Genomic DNA, 23,251 nt, shown 5'->3' with positions numbered 1-23,251 from the left:
GAACAATGCAGAAACGGGCCAAATAAAAGCAGACACAGACGCCACAGTCCCTGCTGCTGCCCAGATGCATCCCTTCTCCAGACACAGGGGTAAGGATCATCTTCATAAAAAGGAGGAGTCTGCAAACACTGCCAGGTGCTTATTAGCAAAGAAAGCTATGAAGAGCAGTAATAGACCAATATGAGCAAGCTTACATGCCACATACAGCACCATGAGACAAAGTCCCCGTCCCTAGGAAGCCTGTAGGTGAAGGGAAACTTTTCCGTTTTTTTTTTTAAAGGCGTGTGTGTGTGTGTGTGTGTGTGTGTGTGTGTGTGTGTGTGTGTGGTGGGAGGTCTGGGAACCAAGCTGAGGTATTCTAAAGGGCAGCGATCACTCTTAACTGAAAGGATAGAAAATACAGCCTAACTCTCTAATTACCCCAAGAAGTCAGAAGTTTAAAATGCTATCTCGCTCCAAAGAAGCTCTAACTCCAGCCTTCTAAGGAGCCCCAAACACCTCTTATTACAGAGCCCACTCTTTGTTAGAAACTAGGTGAAAGGTCACATTCCAGAGCCCTCCCTTTGTTAGGAGCTATGCAAAAGGGCCTTGAGTAGGTGATCCTGGCCCCAGTAAGGTAACTTAACTGGAAATGAGCTAATTAGCTGCTTATCTTGCTTCTGTAAACTGCTTACACTATCACACACACCCAGGAGTTCATCCGAGAAAATAGGAAACTAATTGGTTCACAGAGCTCAGGCTCCGATAATTTAAACTGATTGGCCTAAAAACTATGGAGTGGTACAAATCGATTGGCTCGCACTACAGGGGCTCTCGATGCTAAGGAAGGGTTGGTTTGTGATTCGCAGGTTTTGTTGTAAACTTATAAAAGCTGTCCCAATTCTGCACTTGGGGTCCCATAGTTCTCTACCCCTGCGCAGTGTACGACTGTGGACCCCAGAGCTCTGGAATAAAAAATCCTCTTGCGCTTGCATCAAGACTGTTTCTCGTAAGTGATATGGGTGTTGCCTTTGGAGGCATGGGGCGCTGGGCGCCCTCATTTTTTCTGGTCGTACATTAACCAATGGGCCATCTCTTCTGCACCCAGCAGCAGTATTTCTGTAACTTCATCTTGGACGCACCCGAGTGAACACAAAACTGTAATGCAGAGCAGGGCTTAGTTATTGAAGAAGCAAAGAAACAATCTCAGGCTCTATAATGGGTGGCAAAAGAGAGAGAGAGACGTGGGGTTCAGCGTGTATTAAGGAGAAGGTTAAGGCTGGGTGCCTGGGTCCTGGGGCCGCAGGATGATCAAGCTGTTCTCCCTGAAGCAGCAGAAGGAGGAGGAGGCACCAAGCGAAGCAGCAAGAAGGCACAGCTCTGGAGTCAGAAGGACATGAATGAGGTGAACCTGGGTCTAACATCAGCTTCTCAGACCCAGGCGACCTTGTTTAACTGGTTATCTGTCCCGATGAAGGCTTCTATAGGAGGGGTGAGTTTGTAGTCAGTTTGCAGGTGGGACAGGTTCAACCACAGGACCCTCCCAACCTCCCAAGGTGAAGTGTGAAACAATGGCTTATCATCCCAACCTTGACCTCGAGGGCAACGCCTGCTTCCACTTCCTCAGATAGGATAAACTCCTTATGATAAACTCCAAAATTTATGGCCTGCAGCATCTCTTCTTGGAGCCTGACCCCTAGGAGCCACTGAACAAGAAGGCTGCCGAAGTCCTGCAAAACAGCCAGCAGTAGACTGTTTGAACAAAACATGCAGCACTCCATGAGAGGTGGTTACAGCCAGTCTACCTACTTGGAGCGCTGCCTGAAATAGGGTTAGCAATTACCCATCCCTGCCAGGGTTACCAGCTCAGGCTCCTCTGCAAATCTTTACTGGGAGCCTGGGTAGGGTATATGGGGTCTCCCTGGCCCCTGCCTTGGTCTTACCTCTCCTCCCTGTTACCTGCCTCTAGTTTGTTTGTTTCTTTCTTTGTTTGACTACCACACAACTATGGTCAGTGCTGCCTTCCTATATGCCCTCACTTGCTCAGAGGTGGGAAATGAATTGGCTTATTTAGCACCCCCCCCACACACACACACTCACACTGGGTGCTGTCCAACCCCCCATTCTTGACTGTAGAGTGAGTGAGCAATGGGCCTGGGTCACTAGGCCCAAGCAATCTACCCCACTGAAAAAATAGAAAATACAGCCTAACTCTAGCCTTCTAAGGAGCCCCAAACACTTCATATTCCAGAGCCCGCTCTTTGTGCTCTTTGTTAGAAACTAGGTTAAAGGTCACATCCCAGAGCCCGCCCTTTGCTTAGAGCTAGCAAAAAGGCCTTGAATAGGTGATCCTGGCCCCATAAGGTAACTGGAAATGAGCTAAGCTTATCTTGCTTCTGTAAACTGCTTACACCTTTACCCCTATCCAGGAGTACATACAGCTATAGACATTCAAGAAAATAGGAAACTAATTGGTCCACTGAGCATGGGCTCCAATAATTTAAACTGATTGGCCTAAAAACTATGAAGTGGTACAAATCGATTGGCTCACATTTTGCGGGCTCTCCATGCTAAGAGATGATTGGTTTGTGATTCGAGGGCTTTGTTGTAAAGTTATAAAAGCTGTCGCAATTCGGCACTCGGGGTACACAGTCCTCTAGCCCTTAGTGGTGTACGGCTGTGGAACCCAGAATTCTGGAATAAAGAAATCCTCATGTTATTGCATGGAGACTGTTTCTCGTGAGTGGTTTGGGTGTCGCCTTCCAAGGTGTGGGGTGCTGGGGCACCCTCGGTTTTGGGGTGTCTTACACCATCACCACTGGAAGTCCCACCAAGCTGTTAAAGGGAAAAGCAGAAGTTAAGGTTAGGTGGGCATCTCCCAATTCTGAGAATGCTGACCTCCTGGAGGTTCAAGTGGTGCTTTCAAATGGTTTCTAATGTGGAGTGGACATGCTGGGTTTTGGGTGTCCTAGAGACCATTTCCATGCTATGAAAGACACTAAAAACATAGCTAAAGAAGAGGCCCCGTGGCCTTGCCATTTAGGTTGTTTCTGGATCTGAAGGAGTGAGTGACTGTGCACTGCTGGGACAGAACACTGGGAAAGTGATGGGGGTTGGGATCAGATTTGTACCAGAAGCCAGCCAAATCTAAAGAGCAAAAAGTTAACTACCTCCTCCTCTCCAAACAGGACATATACACTTCCTGCTAGTTGGCTAGCTCATGCCAAAGAGATGACTGAAATCAGAAGGGCTATCCTACCCATCAAATTCCCAAGGAATCAAGTCCTGGGACAGAGGGTTCCACATATTGAGTGGGAAACACTCAGTATGTGTTGCTGGGGTCTCTATCAGACTTCTAGCTCTGTGCCCCTTTTTGGATGGGTCCATCCAAGTTTGTTGCATTGGCAACACTAGGGCACTGCTAAGAATGTCGTTCTGGAAGGATTTACTTACAGGTTGCACTGGTTCTTTCTCCTTCCAAGTAGGTTAAGGGGCTGTCTTAGGGTTTTACTGCTGTGGACAGACACCATGACCAAAGCAACACTTATAAGGACAACATTTACCTGGGGGGCTTACAGGTTCAGAGGTTCAGTCCATTATCATGAAGGTGGGAACATGGCAGTGCCCAGGCAGGCATGGTACAGGAGGAGCTAAAGTTCTATATCTTCATCTGGAGGCTGCTAGTAGAAGACTGACTTCCGGGCAGCTAGGATGAAGGTTTTAAAGCCTACACCTATAGTGATACACCTATTCCAACAAGGCCACACCTACTCCAACAGGCCACACCTTCTCCTAGTGTCAGTCCCTGGGCTGAGCATATATAAACCATCACAGGGGCAAAAGCCCAGGTGGGGACATTCAGCTACACATAAAGAAAACCACAATGGCCAGTTGTTAGATTCTGCCAGGGGTGACCTGAAGACCCCATCACCATCAGATTTTGTGTTTACATTTGGGGTGATCTCCATCTCCCAAGCTTATTTTTAACAAGAAACTAGTGTACAAGAGGTGAACATGATGAACCATTGGCGCTGGCTCTGTCAAAGTGGTGTGGTGCTCACCCACAGTAGGGTACTTAGGAAGGGCGGTGCTCTGGCCTTTCTCGGGATGCTGATGTGATGAGGGGGTATGTGGGTGGTCCCTGCTCTGCTGGCTCTGAGTGTCTATTGCCCAAGGTAAATTAGCTTCTCCTGAGCCTTTATCAACAGGACAAGAGTCTGCTGAGTCTTCGCTGCTTTAGTTCTCCATTCACATTTAGGGCTAATGGGGAACTATTTATTTTCTTTTATATCTTACATTTCCAGCCTAGGTTTACTGCTATGGAAAAGTAAGACAAATGGCCCTATCATTATGGAGAGTGACTGGTACGAACTCTGAGACATTCCAAGTTTATGAATGGGAAATTAGAGCTAGGGCTCTTCTCCGTGACCCAGATGCTTCAACCCATGAGGTCTCTGCTCCGAATTCCCCTACTTTCCTCATTGGTTCCATGAAAGTGAATCTAAGGCATAGTTCCGTTGTAGAAGAAACCATCTTGCCTTTGTTTATTGACATTATACACAAATACCCAGCCACCATCTGCCCCTCACATTTCTCTTCTACCACGGGCAACAGGAAGCCATAGTCTGTAGACCCTGCAGGTTCTTCTTCCTCTTCTGATTGCTGGCTCCCTGGCCATAGGTAGCAGCTGCTGCTGAGGCACATTGGTGTGGGTGCCTATGTTACAATCATCAAATGTTTGGAGTGCCTTCTCCATCTGGCACAGCCCTCAATGCCTTTCTTTTGCCTCCACACATCTGACTCTGGTTCTCTGCATGTTACCAGGAACATCAGGGAAATGCTTGTTCCAGGTAAGTTCCACAGAAGTCTACAGAGCCCTGAGCCTGTGCTGGCCCTGCTTATAAAACTGCCTTCCAAATGTTTCCATCGATCACACGTTGCCCTCACTTCCCTTGTGTTCTATGACTTTCCATAACATCTTCACTTGAGACTTGACTCTAGGCAAATTGGTATCCAGATAGTCTCTGCCACCATGTATCATTCTCTCCCTGGTGTCACTATAAGGTGAGATCATTGCTTCCTAGCCAGACCGTGAACTTTTTGGGAGAATGAAAACACCTAGTTAAACTTTCAACTTGGACTTGCACAGCTAGTAACTCAAAAGCTTCCTTTAGCACAGGGCCTCCCTGGACAATGGGCTATTGTCTTCCTCAGTGTGTCTGATGAGCCATAGCCAACATAAGCCTCACATCTTCAGACACAAATCGAGTACCTCCTTAGCCTACTTCTGTCTTCTGTTTGTTTGGATCTCCCTACAGTCCTTTCCCAGTGGAGGCCACCAAAGCCCATATCCCCTATCTCTTATCTCCCACTCTTCCTCACCCCCATTTTCCACCAGTCCCTAAGATCTGTCAGAGCCTCCCATTGGACACCCTTTGCATGGCCCACAATTCATTGGCCCTACATCTCACCATCTAACTGCCATATCTGTATTCTAAAGTCATGTCATGGCTGATGCTTTGTTGATGCTCAGATGTCAGAATTACATGTGTCCCTAAGAGGCACCGTTTGGGTTTCAGGTCACTCGAGATTTTGGAGAGATATGCTATATTGTTTCAGAGTTTCACTTTATGATGCTTTTGAACATCAGAGCAAACACCGGAATATTACAAAATAGAAAGTAAATTTAAAATATGTAAAGTAAATATGCACACAGTGGTTCTCTTTGGGTCACTCCTAGAGTGTGAGCCCATTCAGGACTCTAGTCTGTTCCTGACACGCACATTTCTCAGTGCATCCTGTGGGGCTCTCATTGGCCTTTCCATCCAGTGCATCTTGCCTGGCCCATACTAGCCTCTCCACCCACCCTGTCCCACCTTCATATCTTTTCTCCAGGTCCTGCCTCACATGCACTGCCATGCATTCATTTTGTTTTTATCAATAGTTTCCTTGGCCAAGATTGTGTTTGCCTTCCTCATTCTAATCTCACACACCCATGCTGTATACTTAACTGAAACCTCTCTTCAGATGCCTCCACTCAAGCAGTCTCTGTGTTAGAATTCCTCCATATCCCCTCTGTCCTTTCTCCTCTGGTGAAAAATCACCTTGTTCCCATTGTCTCCCTCCCAAAGTACCAATAGACGCCTTCTGGTAATGTCAACATTTTGGCTTTTATGTTCCACCCCTGGTAAAGGATTCTTTGATACTTGTATGGGTGTCTATGACTGGAGGGAAAAAATATCCAGTGGAGGAATCTCCCTGCCTTCAGACTTCCCAGGTTCAGCTTTTCTGGACTCAGCTGTTGGCCCTCATCCAAGTGATCATGGCTCTTTCTTCTGTGTCACAGTTAAGCCCTGAGATTGTCACTGTGCCGCTGGATTCTCTGGACCAGGCCTCTCTAGGGGAACCAGCTCTTTTGTCATCATCATCAAACTCTAAAACTGATTTCTGGGGCCAGTGTGCCACATCCTGTCTCATCTGCATTTGTGATTTTGTCTTTAGATACAAGAAAAGCTCTCAGCCACACTTCTTGTCTTCCTTTGGTGATCAAGTCAGATTAGTCAACAGGTTCTCCTGGGCAGGAGTGGGGATTAAAAAGATAAAAGACAATTAGATAACATTGTAGCAGGACCCATCCCCATCCAGTTCTGAGGTTGAAAGCAGGTTTATTTTATCCCAATCTGCTTTTATACCATTTTAATTATATGTAAGTAATTAGGCCAGTTCTAGTTGAGGAATAAGCAAGACAAAACACAAATAGTCAAGGAACAAGCAAGACAATAAACAAAGTCCCATGATCACTCCTGAGTTCACTTTTTCTAAGAGCTTATCAGGATGACCAAGATATCTGAGCCTACTTCCCTTTTCTAGCCCAAAGACATATTCTTACCTGAAGCCTACTTCTTTGTTCTCGCCTAAAATTAGATTCCTTGCCATGGCCCAAGGTCAAATTCCTGCCTGAAGCCCACTTCCTTGTCCTGGCCCAATCTTAGATTCCTGCCCAGCGGCCTCAAAAGCTCTCCACACTTTGGAAGAGCAAGTGCTCCTGGTGTTTGGGCCTTTGCACTCCACACCTAGAACCTAGTGCTGCCTTCATTTGTGGTGGGGGACTTCCTAAATGCTGGGAGCCAGCTGGATAAAGAGATCAAGGCAGTTGACTCCTAATGATCGAATCTCTTCACATTCTTTTGAGTAGAGGGGAGTCTCCAGGAGCCACAGCTCTGTCCTCTCGCATAGCTTGGCTGTCAAGGAAAGAACAGCACAGACATCCCCAGGGAATGCCAGCCTGAGAAGACGAGTTTTGCTTCTCAGGGAATGGGCATGACCTGACCCAAATAAGGCCCTCGATGCCACATGCACATCTGACATCTAGAAGAGGTCCTTCCCTTTCTTCCCCAAATCAGCCAATGTATGTGTTCTCCTGGACAAGCTCTATCCATCCCACTGCCTGGGTTAGCCCAGGCTGCCTCTGGGTGCTGTTTGCTCTGAATTGTAGTTCCCAAGTTCTGGCTTTCTCTTCTCTTTCCAGAATTGGTAGACGTTATTGGTAGAAGTATTACAGGTCTTCATGGGATGGACTGAGAAGAAGGAATTCCTAGGAGGAAGGGGAAGGAAATATAGCAAAGGGATCCTGGGTAGGTGGCAGAAAAGGGGATGAAGGACTTGTTTTAAAGGGAAGTGGGAAAAATGTGTGAGAAGATACATGAGTCCCTGTCCCGTTCTACAACCCAAATTTGTAAACTAAATACTTCTCTTTGGGAGTGTGTTTTGTGTGTGTGTGTGTGTGTGTGTGTGTATACATGTGTTTATGCATGTGCATACACTTGTGTGTGCACTGATAGTACATGTGTGCTTCTGTGTGTGTGTGTGTATGCATGTGTCTGTACTGGGAGTGGAACCCAGCTATCTATACACACTAGGCAAGTCCTGTGCCACTGAGCAACATTCATTCCCAGAATATGTTTCTTTATACATATTAGTATTTCTGTCTCATTCCAGGTATGATTTTATGAAAACCTATTTCATGTTTATTATATTTCAAAATCTAGACAAGGAATATAAAAGTGATGTCATCTTGGTCAATCTAAAACATTCTGCCAGTGTTTGAAAGCCCGCTGGCTGGCATTCCTTCCATGGCCGCCTGCTTCTCTTGCTCCTCTCTCCCTTCAGTATCCCCCTCTCATCCAGATACATCCCTGTGTTCACTAGGACAGAGAGGGAGCTGAGCTGGCTAGCAGGCTGGACAGCGGCTTGGGTCATGGATCTTCTCAGCGGCATAGCATCTGACTTGGAATTCCCCTGCATGAGGTCCTCTGGGGATGACATCATGCACATTCTGCATTGTGGTTCACTTTCAGTGCACAAATGCCAACTGTATGCACAGGAAACCGAGGAAGGAAAGTGAATGTGAGAATACAATAGCTGTCTTTAAAAATTACTCATATTTTGAACAAAAGTATAGCAGGCTGTTCCAAATTTCTGCTTATTAGGAAAATGCCTTCAAGCAGCCTTGATAGAATTGTGACAGAGCTGGGATGCTGTTGGTGCTTGTGGAGCAGGTGACATTTACTGAAATGAGAGTCCCTTAAAGTACCTCTACACAGGGAAGTGGAGAAGACTGCTGTGGTGGTTGGGGTGATGCCTACTTAGATAATACCATCAATCTAGACTGTCATTGAACTTGGATGGGTGGGTTTAGAAAGTGGAAGAACATTGCCGAGGTTCCATGGCTTCTATACACCGAAGCAGGGAGAGGGGAAAGAGTGAGTAGGGGGCCGGGATCGAAGTATTCAGTTGTCCCTACAGTGACCTGGCCAAGATGGGCTTCATGCAAGAGTCAATCCCAATAAGGAGACTTGGGAAGGTAAAAAGGAAAACAGCAGTCACATGAGAAAAGTATTAGGGTTTGCAGATGTACTGAATCAACAGAAGAAAACAGTAAAGTTGCAAGAAGAGAAGTCCTTCCCTGTCTCTGAACTCAATGGATTTGCTTTTGGTTCAGCCTTCTCCTCTTGAGTCCAAGCACTGGATCAAATCAGAATGTTTCTGCCTTGAAATGGTAATCTAATAATCTCTAAGACCTTTGGGACATAAAGTACCATTTGTTTCTTTCACCTCATGCCCTTAAAAAATATTGCCCTTCGGAAGTTTATCTCTGGGTTCTTGGGTTTAGTCACCAAGGAGACAGCAGCTTTGCTGCGGTCCATAAAGAATGCACATGCTCCCTTCAGGCCCATTCAGATGCAATTCCAGGCAGCTCTCCCCTGGACTCAAACTTCTAATCTTGGTGGTTAACCCAGACCCTTAACCTCCTTTACAAATCACAACGGGTATGCAGACAGGGAGGTGATCCTATGTAAGCTAGAAACAATGCTCTTGGCTGAGGCTTCTTTTCCTCTCTGGTTTATTCCTAAGGGACACGGCTTTTTACTTCTTTGAGCCTTTAGAGTCTTGAGGTTTTATTGCAAAAAAGGAAGAATTCTGTGTGGTTTTAAAAGGCCAGTCACTTTGAGCAATCTAAACCCTCATTTATCCACAGAGGCTGAGGACTTCTTAGCAAATGTGCTCCCATGTGATACAGGCCTTGGCCAAGGCTTGTCATCTGTCCTGTGCTGTTGCCCATATTTTTATGTAACGAGTCTGCTCATTATGCTTCCAAGTCACCTTCATGGATGTGCATTTGGATACATGTGTGCAGGTGTATGACTACGTCTAAGTGACCGTGTACATAGGATCATGTTAGAGAGAGGAGAAGACTTGGCTGTTTGCTAAACCCCGCAGCAAATGAGGTTCAGGGGTAATTAAGAGAAATCTCCCTTGGCAGAAACATGCCTCCTTGGGTCTGCTTCTCATTTTGGACAATTGGGAAAGGCAATCACTCAAGTTTTATTGATGCCAAAAGTTTTTTACAGTCATCAATATAGGCTACGAAAATGAAGCTGTTGACATCTTATTTCTGGGTTTTCTCTTTCAGATAATTTTGAACTATATAGCACCATATATTTTGAACCAAAGACATTTCATTCCATAAGTGAACATTTCCAGTGCCTTGTACACAGTCATTCTTGTGCTCTCACATCCAGGACAGTCACATCTGTATCAATCAAGCCCATTCAGTGCTGTGAGACCGATCTGTCTGATATTAATCTTACTCAAAGAGCATGAGATAAAATTTTCAGTCACACAGAAATGCCTTTAGCTATTCATAACAGAACAGATATTCTTTGGAAACCAGTGTCTAGGCCTTTGAGGATTGAGCCTGACCCTTCAAACTCTGCTTCCATAATACCTCCTTTACTTTTTTGTTTTGTCCCTTGGGTCCATTAGGTTAGGGCTTTGGGTAAAGAGAGTTTACTTGTGTCCTTTTACTTGGCTTCTGATAGAGTTCTTAGCAAGTACTGAAGTGGTACAAGCTGGACAAGGTTACTTTTTTTCTCCAGTTACAGAATGAAACCAGCCTTCGGTAGCCACCATAAGAAGGCCAGTCTAACAATTATGGTAAGGATGCAAACATAAGGCCAGTAAGCCAGTGCAGAGCTGTTACCTGCATGTCTAAGACAGATATAACTTGTAGACTTAGGTATCTGCTCTCAGGTAAGAGAGGCAGGATGGCCTCATGAACCATTTTCTTCAGGGAACCCCCTGAAAGGATCAGACTGGATACCAGGTGCTCAGGAAGCTGAGTCATGAGCTGCACCGTGGTTGCTCTTAGCCAGCAGTGAATGTGGCCTAGGGTTAGTGCACTGGGGCTGCCAGAGTCCACACCATAAAAGTATAGATTCTTACTACTACAGGAAGGAAACGGAGTGACCCGCTGTGATAATATTAGCCACTGAATAATGGTGTTGGCCATCTTTCTTTTAAAATCATAGCCACACATAAAATAATGGGATGCATTAAACATGTGTGTCAGGGCCCAGGGATGAGCTCACCACTTTCTACTATTGCTAAGACTGAGGCCAAATTCATAAACTGAACTTTCTGTGTGTCAAACTACCCTTGGCAAGCTTTTTATTTACTAACTGCTTTATACTTTTATTTATTAAATGCTCCTGCACACTGCCTTTACTACTGTCCTCTGATGTCCACATGCATGTTGCATACTCTCGACATCCCACCTCCGTGAGTATGTGTGTGTGTGTGTGTGTGTGTGTGTGTTCTTGAAGGAGGAGCTGAAGTTAAGATTCCCAGGGCTGTAAAAGATTTTTAACAAGATCTGGACAGCTTTTCCAAACTACCTCCTCCATCACCCATCTGATCGTGTACCTTTACTTCCAGATGTGTGTAACGGACTATTGGTTGTATGGAAACCTAACTGGCCACTTATCTCAATACTACAAATCAGGGGTGTTGTAAACCAGGCATCTTGAAACATTTCTGTGGCACAATCTACATCCTGGAACTCTATAGGCAGAACCAAAATGGGAGGTGCATCAGGAAGTGGGAGAGCCTCCTGGATGGTCCCACACCATTGCTGCTGGGTAGGCTGCCATGACTGGCTGGATTAATGAATATCTCCCCCAGACAGAAAGGATATTATAAAATTTGCTGATGCAAATAACTTAATCCTAACTATTTATGACATTGAGATTAACATAACTGAGCACTCATAATTTTGTGAGGACTCCATCCAATTCTGTGGCCTGGATCTCTGGCCTTCCAACTGACATTCACTACCAAACCTTCCATAACCTGAATAATTTCTTGCTTGTCCCATCAAAGACACTTCCAACCCATAAATATGAATGTGGTGACCACTGAAGGTTAGCAAAGGTTTCTTTTTTTTATATGGTTTTACTGTAAATGAAGAAACTACAAGTCTGATCTATGGCTTCAAGTTTTTAATGCAGTGACCTTCTGCGAGAGCCCTGGTTAAGTTAGTCCTCAGGTTAGCATGCTGACCAAGCTCAATCCTCTCTTTTCCCTGGATTTTACAGGTGAGACATGTATAGTCACAGTTTAGCACTATAATAGAGAGGCCATGAGCAGAAGCCTTTGGACAGCAGCTGTAGAAACAGAGGGACATTTGATTGGCAGCAATAGATGATGGAGAAGAGGTAGAGAGATGCCAGTCTTCCACGAATGGGGCAAGAATCTTTGCACATTCCTTAGAAGGTGGAATGGTGCTTTGCTGCTGCTTGGTGGAGGTAAGGCTAGCTCCATCTCCCTTTTACTACTTGTCATGGTGAACTACTGCTGATGGTACTCTAGGGCTGTAGAACATCTCCGTGTTCAGTGCTACAGTGAAAAGACCTTGTAGAATGAAACCACAGACCTATTTAGAGAAAGATACAGTACCTGGCTCCAAGGACTCCATTTCTCTTTTTTTTTTCTTCGTCATCTTTTTCCTTTTTGTGTGACAACACCCACTTCTAATATCTGATCAGCTTCTTGAATGCAGGCAGAGAAAAGCCATCTGGTCTACCTCTCTAAGAGAAATCAGAGCCATCACTTTTCTGGCTCAGAATGAAGCTTGTTTAGTATAATTAGTTGGAGATTTTGTGAATGGGAATGTTCTGACAGAAGTGTTTAGAGGACTTCAGAGTCAATTCTGAGCTCATCTTCAAGCTTAAGGGGAGAAGATCACAGAATTTAGTCACTGCTACCTTTTCTTGATGTTAGTTTCTGAAGGCCAGTGGTGAAAGTCAGCAATGGAAAAATTGCCTGGAGGGGGCAAATTCATAAAGCCTGGTATAAATAACCACACCTATTTTATTTCCGAATATCTAAGCTTCATCACAGCATCCCAGGAAGAGATACTTTCATAAGCCAATCTCAGGAATGAGGAAATCAAGGCCTAGAAGTGCCTACTGGTTTGTGTAGGCATGTGGTGAGTCAGAACTGATCTGCATACTGTTTTAAGCCTGGGCTCTGTGGCTCTCTGGTCTGTACCCAATTCTCCATTTACATCCCTGCCTGCTTGTCACCTCTGTATCTTTATTTCAACATTACTTTTTAGAAGGAAATTAAAAAAAATCATCCCATAGACCTAAGTCATAGGAGGAAGAGTGCTCAGAGAAGAGTCATACTGGGGTCTGCAATACCTATAATTATTAATTATGCCTTAGAGGGTGAAGAATTAGGGAAGTTTCTATTGACCTCTGGTGTGCCCTCTGGACCTATCATGGCCTTTTCTGGCAAAGGGACACTGGCTGACACCGAGATCCTCCAGGCATATGAGGTTATCTGTTTCCACTAGGAATAAAGAACAGGGTCAGGATGGGCCTGCACTCGTCACATCTCCAACCCATCCTTCATCTTCTCCTTCTTTCCATTATGACACTATATGCTCTGCCGCTCCATGTCCCTTACACATGCTTAAAGGCATCAGACTGCTAAAGGATGGCGAAGGGCAGCTCCTCTTAAAGCCCCCCAGTTCCTCAGCTGCAACCTATCCCCTCCTTGAAGTGAAGACACCAAGTGTCTCCTTAGCTCAGTACAGGCTGCTTATAAGAGGTGCGGATGCCCTTTTGTACCCGTTTTAATACAGGGAGGTTACGCCTTTGCTGGTTTATCTTCTGTCAGAAGCACTCATAACTTAGTGGCTTCTTGTAGAAAACAGAAAGTCATAGTGACCTGATGAAATACTTCCTGTAAGTGACTACCAAAAGTTCGATTCATGAAGGGAAAGCAAAACAGACAATTGAAATTCATTCAAATTAAGACTTCTACCATTAAAAGGCAGTATTAAAGGAAACAAAAAGCTGGTCATCTTAGGGAAGAAACATCTGTGGATCTAATATCAGGAACAATGACAAATTGTTAAAGATATGAGCACACACTTCATCACATAAAGAATGAGGATAGCAAATAAACATGTGAAAAGATACTTAGCATCTTAGGGAAATGCAAGTTAAAAACCACAAAGGAATACCACCTCATGTCTATTATTGGCTAAATGAAAAGGCTAAACATGTCATCAGTGGCAGGGATGTGGGAGAAAGTAGTTTAGTAGGTTCCTCAAAAGGTTAACTAAGGGCTGGGGGGGATGGCTCGGTCAGTACAGTGCCTGACATACGATCATGAGGAGCCCGGTTCTCATTCCCAGAAACCACATTAAGATTTGGGCATGGTGCCTGTGCCTGCAAAGGGTAGTGCTCTTTGCATATTTAGGATATCAATTGTTCTTCTAGTATTAGATCCACAAATGGGTGCTGCTTTCCTTAGTACCAGGCTGAAGGGAGCCCAGGCCCATTGAGACAGGCTTGGCTGGAGTGCAGGAGGACACAGGAGGACAAACAGGAAATACAGTGGAATGAGACAAACTGGTTTCCCAGTTACAGATACTCAGGGGACCCGTTCCTTTAGCTTCTGTTTTTGCTGTGGATGAGGTGAGCTGCATTGAGGCTCCCAGCTGGAAGTCCTTACTTCACACTGGAACCAGAAGGCAGAGAGAGACGCATCCAGAGGCCGCTTATCTGTCAGCCTTCCTGGAGAAAGAGGAAGTCTTCCTTTCCTCCCTGGTAATCTTTTCCTCCCATTTCTAATGTCAGGAAAGTTAGTAGACCCAACTCATTTAGGGGGGGAAAATCTTACACAACCACCCGACCTTTAAGCCTTTCCATAATGGCTCTATTAAAACTTAAACAAAAGACACAGCATTGGTTTATTGCCTCCTTGCCACCATCTAGAAGCCAAGAGGCATGTCACACAGATCGTAGGAAGCTGAGGAGAAACAAGGCGTGGCTTGGTGAAAACAATGTCCACACAACCAAACCAGACAGTCCCACACTTTATCAGCTCAAGAGGACAAAGGAGGCCACGTTTATGCTTGGATCCCATAAACACTAGATTTGCTTACAATGGCACACCCCTCCCTTCACATCCCCCTCAGCAGCAGGAGTTCCAACATTGCCATGGGACTCCACAGTGGAGACATTCCCAGGAGTCCAGATGTGAGCACACCCTCCCTACACTTGATGTCCGGCCAGCTTGTCTGGGTGGGCGTAGGGACCTTTACATGGAGGTCGGACTTGGAAACACTGGCCTAAAGGGCATTTGATTCCCTGTCTGGGAGCTGTCATTGATACAAATTGCTGCACAAATCCTGTCCCTAAATGAAATTTTAATGAAGTCACTGTGCTGGTTCCCTGAGAACTCAGGGGCTAATATGTCCCCAGATGTGTCCTTAGAATCTCAGAGGCTGTGATATGAGGGATTAACCATTGAGAGGCTGTTCTACAGATACTTTTCCTAGGTCCTGAAGGGCAGTAGTTTGCTTTTGCTTTGCTTTTGAAAGACGGCTTCTTTTCCCCTCGGGCTCATACAAGTACTTTATAAAGAGTGGGCCCAGTGTAAGCTGAGGATAAGAAGCACCCCTGTCCCCGTCACATGACCATGGATATACTATGGCATGAACTAATAGGTCACTTCTCCTTTAGGAGCACATTACCCTTTCTGGTACCTGATCTTGACTGGGCATCTGGGCTGACCAATATTTTGTGTCTCCAAACATCTGTGAAGAGGATCAAAAGGCCATTTCTCTGAAACATTTCTTTCCAGGTGAGGCCCTTACTCCTAACCTGTGGGGGTGGCCAGAGGGGAGACAATGCAAACCTAATCCCACAGGCTATGTTAGCTATGTTCACAAACTGTGACCAAAAACACTGAGTAGGAACTTTAAGGGGATTATTTGGGTTCCTAGTTTTAGAGATTTTGGTCTACAGCCCTTGGTCTCCTTGCTTCTTGGTCTATAGTGAAGTGAGTGTATATTCCCCAGAGCAGGATACTCTCAGCTAACATACAAGTGGTAGCAGGATCACACTGAGAGGATGCTGTACCTGATAGCAAACACAGAGAGGTAGGGACCAGGGACTAGATAGAACCTCAAAGCCCAGTCTCCTGCGACCTGCACCCTTTAGCTCCATCTCTTCCCTAAAGTTTCTACAGTGTCTCCTAACAGTGCCTCCAGCTGGAAATCAAGCATTCAGTATGTGACTTCAGGTGTAGGGGCATTTCATATTCAGACCACGAAAGTCTCCAGTGTGCCTGGGACAGTCAGATCTGAATCAGAGATCGGGGCCTAATTCTTTTTTACTAAGGAGAAAAAGCTCCCCAGAGTCTCAATCTAGGTCTGATCCCATATAATAATAGAAGGTTGGAAGGTAACTCATCAGGCAGCTTGTCTTCAAAGGAACCTTGACCATAAGCACAATAGGCAATGAACTCACCAAAGGTCAAAGTGGAATAAGTGAAGTTTCTTATTTATACTTCTTCAAGGTTGAGTGTCTTAATGGAAGCTCATCCATCTTTCTTTATTTCCCCCTCTCCCTCTCCTCTTTCTCTCCCTTTCTCTCTCTTGTAACTTGTATAAGAAAAACTAAATGCCAAGATCTACTGGCAATTGGCTTGTGTTAGTGATTCATGAGTTGAACAATATCCCCGCTGCAGAGCAGAATGACCCATGATGGGCTGGGAAGAGTGGGCTTTTCTTGATGGGAACAGTCCTAATATGGCGGAACCTCAAGCATGGAGAGCTGAAGAAGTGGATAAAGACAAATGAGAATGTGGGTCACCTCAGAGTTCCTGTCCTGGGAGATTAGACTGGAAGACACTTCTTCCTGCCGCTGCTGTGGATGGAGGGGGCATCTTTTGTGACTGTATATATCCTGCTTTGGGGAGTGTTTGTTTCTTAGTTTGATGACATGATATTTCCTTGAGGGAGAGACTATTCTGGTTTGTGCTGGTTTCTAGGGCCAAGTGCAGAAGCTGAGTCTCTAACCATAGACACTACACACACGTTATACTTCAGTCTTATAACGTGCGACACAGGCAGATTACAGCTCTCCTTTCCTGTGCACTGCAAATCAAATCTTGAAGCTCTTCTAGAGATAGACTCAACTGAGACTGTGTGCTCTTATCACTGGCAAACACCCCTGATAAGGCAGGAACATGTCCTGGGGAAAAGTCAATTTTCACCTTCACTGGTCTGTGCCCGTGTGAAATTTTCCCCCATTCAAGATATTTTCATCCTATTCTTTCCCGTTCCCACCTTTCTTCCTATTCTTTTTCCTGCTCTCTCTCTCTCTCTCTCTCTCACTCACTCGCTCGCTGGCTCTCTCAAGAAAAAATAAAAAAAATAAAAAGAAAAAACCACAAAAACAAAAACCAGAAACTCAGGAAATCCAAACAGACAAACAAAATCCAATAAGATAAAAAGAATACCAAAATCAAACAAACAACATCAACAACAAAGCACACAGAAACACACGGAGTCACCTTGGTGTCGGTTAACTGCTCCTGGGCATGGCTCTGCCCTGGAAGGGCTTAATCTTTGAAACTTCCTCCACTGGTTAGGGGCATTCCAACAATGACTGCAAGCAGAATGAAGGACCCAAAACAAACACCTCGATTAAAGCATTTCTGTCATCGATTAGAAAGTTCAACACTGGAAACCACGCATGAAATTCTGTTTACGTTATCGGTTAGCTAGGGGTTATATTTCAAAACTTATTAGCTTCTTCTCAAAATTCTGGGCCTTGCATAAACCAGGTTGAGAACACTATGCTCTAATGCTTCTTCAAGTAGTAATAGGACCCTTGGGGCCCTTCCAGACAGTGAGCTTTTAAACTGTGTCTTCAAAACTTTAACTGGTGGGCATTGGGCTGGGGGGGATTGCCCACAGGGTCAAAACAAGCACACTGGGGTATAGTCAGCAAAAAAACGACACTGGGTTAGAGTTTGTCCTGAGCCACTGAGCAAACACATCCCAGCACAGAAGATGAGACAAACCGGCATAGTCTCAGAGGAAACTGCTGGGTTCAAGCAAGAAGAGAACGTTTATACACTCATATGGTTTTCTCTCTTATGTAGTTTCCTTCCCACCCAGGGCCCCAGTCACAAGGCTCAGGAAAGGCGCAGAGTACAAGGCAAGGCAGAAAGTCCTGAAGAGCACAGCGTGCACAGGAAAGCAGCTTTCTGACCCCTCCCTGTGGAAAGTGGAAGTCTTCTGTGGGCGAACTGTGTCCCTCAAATCTGTAGTTGCAATTGGCAATTTGGGCATTTAGGAAGATAAATTAAAGTTGCTTAGGGTATCCTAATCCAGCATTATTGGTGTTCTCCTATGGACACACACATGCAGATGGACGACAACGTGAAGACACGGGGAGGGGAGGAAGAGGATGTTAGTATCAGAAACCAGCTTGGCAGATCACTCCCAAACCCAGTGATGTCACCCACAGGCAACATCTGTTGCCATGGCAATCACATACAATCCCAGAGTCCACTTTCCACCCTTATCTGTAAGTGGTTACATCACAGCCTAAATAAAAGGCAGACCCTTCCTGATCTTTGCCCCTCTTTTTTCCTCCTTTCTCTCTTTTCCCCTTTGTCTCCACCTCCCCCCCGCCCCCCACAACTCCTCAATAAACCTCTGCTACCTGGACCAGCATTGGCCTGGTGTAGTCTGTCCAGACTCACATTGTGATGCCAACACAAGAGAGGATGCCACCTTCAAGTCCGATAGAGCAGTTGCAGCAGAAGCTGGTCTCTAACACTTGAACTTAAGCTTCCAGCCCTCAGAACCCTGAGAAAACACATTTCTGTTCTTAGAGGTCCTAGTCCGTGGGGCTTGCTAACAGTCTGGGTTGATGCCGGTGGTGACTTGCTTCTCTTGGTTTCTCCTAGAGGCCAGGCTGGGACTTTGATATATGTGTGCTCTTAACAAAGTGATGCTGCACACATGTGGCCGGCTTCCTCCCTATATCTCGGGATTCCTGTGCTCCTAACCTCTCAGTTACAGGTCCTGGGTCCTGTTGTTTTCTGCCACATCTATCTGTCCATCTGTCCATTCACCCATCCATCCAGTCCCGTGAGTGGTTGGGTGTCAGGGCAGACTAAAGAGCAAGCTGATCTTTTCAAGGACAGTGATTTGAGGAATGCTGAGTTTGGAGAGCTGGCCAACATCTTCGCCCTGGGAACAGAATGAGGCTAATTCACACTTTTTCATGTGGGTTCCTCCAGGGAGAAATCTTTCATGCCCAAGTGAGACAACTTGCAAGGCAGTGAGAATCCTGACTTCCCCTCCCAGACCTGTGGCGTGCCAATTCTCCCAGCACCTGGCTTTAGCCTCTAACATACAGACTTCAGATTATTTCTAGGCTGGTGCTCTTACGACAGCACTGTTATGCAGTCTCTTGGGGGATTGTTAAATTGAAGGTTTAGATTTAGTGGGTCTAGGTAATATCCATAACTAGAACGTCTACCCAGTCTTATGCTGCTGCTGCTTCTGCTGTTGCAGGGTGGGGGATCACATCTGCACAGCAGGACAGAGTGTTCGCACATGTCCTGAGCTATACCTATTTCCTGAGTGGCAGTAGCATTTTATCCTCCATTCAGCTCCGAGACACCAACAACTCCGTATGAGCACCAGGTGCTGTGCTCAGGGACAGGCAAACATAGGAAGAGAATACTTGGGGCTAGCTGGGTGCCAGCTCAATCCAGATAGCAACTTACAGGATAAGTTCTTCCCTGTCTGCAGACATCAGTTTACTTCCTGCAAAATGGATCCTCAGACCTACCTCAAAGGGCTCCTATAGAGATCAATGTGATAGCTCATTGTTTTTGTCGACTTGAGAGAATAGAGAATCACCTAGGCAGAAGAACCTCTGGGAGTATCTGAGCTGTTTCAGACAGCTGAGTGGGACGAGCGAGAACGTGACTGTGCCATCCATGCACTGCATAGAAAGGAGAAAGCAGACGGACCACAGCATTGATCTATCTCTGCTTCCTGTCTGCAGCCTCAGTGTGACCAGCCCCCCACCCCCACCCCCATGCCTTCGTAGCTATGACTGACTGTACTCTTGCACCATGAGCCAAACTAAACCTTCCTTTAAAAAGTTTTTATTTGGGCTAGAGAGATGGCTCAGCCGTTAAGAACACTGACTGCTTCTGAAGGTCCCAAGTTCAATTCCCAGCAACCACATGCTGGCCCACAACCATCTGTACAGCTATAGTGTACTCATATAAAATAAATAAATAAATAAATCTTAAAAAATTTTATTTATTCTTTGAGAATACTCATTCCCCTTCCCAAGCCCCTTCCATCTTCCTTTCCTAAGTTGCTTTTATTGGCAAAGTAATACAAAGAATAAGATGACATATATAGAATTGTTTGTAATAGGACCAGGAACAAAAGGGATCCCTGACAAATGCTGGATTCTTTTTTTCTTATTCATACTTGAGCAACCGCAACCCATGTGGGAGAGTCCTGAGAGTGAATTTTGGAAGGAAATGCACTTAGTAGATGAGGCCGGAGGAGCTGGGGAGTTGGGAGTCCTGTGCTTTTGAGGACAGAGCTCTACCCAGCTGAGCTGCATCTGCACTGCCTGGAGAATGCAAGAGGTGATAGAGCACATGCAAGAAAGGGGCCAGAGAGGGCTTTTGAAGGAGAGGAGATATAACACACTGCTATAAAGGTTGAAGAGGATTAATGGACCAAGACGGGCTAAGTAGATGAGAGACGAGAGTTCAAGATAGAGGGGAAATAAAGGGAGGGAGAAATAACACTAAAGACATTAAAAAGATGTTTTATGAAAAATCTACCAACTACTATAGAAGCTTCCAAATACATGTTATAAAAAGAGTTAAAATAGAGTTATTCTATAATAGGACAGTAGTGTACCTATTAGACACTGCAGGCTAGCACAGGAAAGGCCAAGTAACAGGAATGGGTTACTTCTCTTGGAGGTGCTGGATGGTGAGGTCACAGAGAGTGCCAGACAGTGCAGGCGATTGCCAGTGCTATTGGTTCTTCTCCAGGACCTGACGGTAAGACCCCAATGTACTTGAGGCACAGAACACGGAGATAACAAGTTGGTGCTGACCTAGAAGCTTCATCTTTATTGCCGGCTTTGATGGTGCTAGAAGACACTATGTATGCTACCAGAAGAGGAAAACTAATCCTCAGTGTTACCTGGTTGTGAACCCTGTGAGCTACAATATGACTGGGCTGGCAAGACATACCCACGGGTGCAATACTGGCATTAATGCTTTGAGAATAACAGGCCACTTCCTGATTGGATTTAAGCCCCACTCTGTAAGATGGAAGCCAAAACTTGCACCATTGTTGGACCAAGAACCTATGAGTAGACAGATCATAAACTCTGAGGGAGAACCTACTACTATGATGGACACAGTGTTAAACTGATGCCCAATGACTTATCATTATAGCCATAGATCAATACATTATTCAACACACATTAGAGACGCAATAGATCTTCTCTTTGCAGTAGATGTTGATTAACACAGTCTCCCCCTTAGCCAATGCAGAGAATAGGCCCTAAATGGGACATCTATATCACAACCCCTCATCCCCTCATGAAAGAGGGGCAGAAAGATTTCAAGAGCCGGAGGCAGTGGGCAGATATAAGTAAACAGTGTCCTTCAGATGCACACAGCAGGGAACCTGCACATAACTCATATCATGGCAACAGCTTACATAGCACCATGCAAGACCAAATCTCAGCATGAGGAGGGGAGGAGGAGCTAAGATCTCACCTTTAGCCAAAGAGCTATTGATAACTGCCAGGAGAGAAAGAGTCAGTTTGGAGTGTTGTTCCTTGCAAGTTGACCACGCTCCATTGGGAGGCCACGTATTCAAGAATGCATAAACAGCACAAGTTAGATATGATGGGTAGGACAAAAAAAGACAGAGTTGGGTGGGTAGGGAGGGAGCTAGAGGTAAGTGGAGGCAAGAAGGGTAAGATCAAAACTTATTGTATTAAATGAAAAGGTACTTTTTATACCTCATTAGTCTTGGGCAAAAAGGAAACCATGACATCTCCAAGTGTCCAACAAGAAGTATTGATTAAAAGACACCAGAGGCAGTCTGGTGCCTCTCCTGTGGATAGTGTAGAAGATGGAATAATGGGCTACAGTAAGAAGAGTCTTGTCTCTGAATCCCCTTCAGAGATTTTACCAACTGTCCCTTCCTATAAACAGGAACTAGAAGCTCAAGAATCTGGTAAGAATCGTTTTGTAAGAAAACCATTTTCTATCTGAGAAAAGAAAGATAAGAAGTGTTGGCCATGAAAGATTGAAACATCAGGTTGTACACATGCTGGTGTACAGTCCATATCACAGGCAGCCTGCTGTAGGAACCCCAAGTGGAGGAATTAAATACCTGTTCAAGACCATTAAATCCTACATATAAGAAGCAAATGTGAAATTACTGCTGTGGGGAAACGCTCACAGGCCTAAAAGCAAAGAGAGTGCTATACTAAAACAACCTTGGCTGATGATCAGAATTACAGATCATCACCCGAGTGAATGAGGAGCAACAGCAGAGCTGACGGAGCAGCCAGCACCATGGAAGCTCCCACAACTGAGAGACTGAGCCAGTCTGCACAGATCAAAAGCACCAGAGCACCTCACAGCATGGAGGAGACAAAGGCACAGTGTTAGTCAAGGAGAGTGATTTGAACAAAGGCAATGCAGAAGTCCCTACATGGAAAGCATAGCCCTTGGAAATAAGAATTCAGTGGCAGGATGAGGTATCGATTGAGCAGGGCTGGAGGCTTAGCAAACTGGATGGTAGAGTCCAAGGCATTAGGATGCTGCGAATTAAAAAAAGAAAGTAATGAAAGAGACACTTAAGAGGCACAAGGGAAAGGGGATTGATTCTCTGCTGTATGAAGAATGAAAGGGAAGGACAAAGCAAAGAGAGAGTCAGAAATATCTAAAGAAATAATGATTTAAGGATTAAGGGAATAGCTATCCTCAGGACCTAAGCAAAATGAATAAAAATCGAAACACACCTTGTCAAAGGAAACTGGAGACTGTTAGAAAAGACAATTGTGTGTATAGAAGACAATAATAACTTATAAATAATAAGCTAATGCCTAAAAAACTGTCAGAAGTCACCAGGTGATGCCCTGTCACCAGAAGGGACTGAATCTAAAGTAGAGCTGCTATTGGAGCACAATAGCAGCACCATAATAAAAAAAATCACTTATTAGAAAATGTGTAAAAAGCGCTGTGGGGATTTTGTAAAACAGGTGTGACTGATGATGCTACAGTTGATGCAGGGTGTTATCCAAAGCCCCTGTGTTGACAAGGTGGTCCCCAGGTGGGTGTGCTGTGGGCTTTCAGCAGATGGGACCTGCTGGGAGGTCCCTAAGTCACACAGAGCATGCTGTTGAGGAGACAGGAATGAGGGCTCTTTCTTTTTTGCTTCCAAAGTAATTAGATTGTTTGATCATAGACTAAAACTTCCCAAACTATAATCTAAAATAGACTTTCTTCTCTGTAAATTAATTGCCTTGGATAGTTCATT

General features: G+C 45.1%; 1 pseudogene; it reads left to right on the top strand.

Annotated features, from left to right (window-relative positions):
- The first annotated feature begins 1,286 nt into the window (after nucleotides 1-1,286).
- LOC127677602 (NEDD8-conjugating enzyme Ubc12-like) lies at nucleotides 1,287-1,809 on the top strand (annotated as a pseudogene).
- The last annotated feature ends 21,442 nt before the right edge of the window (nucleotides 1,810-23,251 follow it).

This window comes from Apodemus sylvaticus, chromosome 2 (assembly GCF_947179515.1).
Source record: "Apodemus sylvaticus chromosome 2, mApoSyl1.1, whole genome shotgun sequence".
NCBI lineage: Eukaryota > Metazoa > Chordata > Mammalia > Rodentia > Muridae > Apodemus > Apodemus sylvaticus.
The sequence above is the reverse complement of the archived record's forward strand: the minus strand, read 5'-3'. Positions and strand labels throughout refer to the sequence as shown.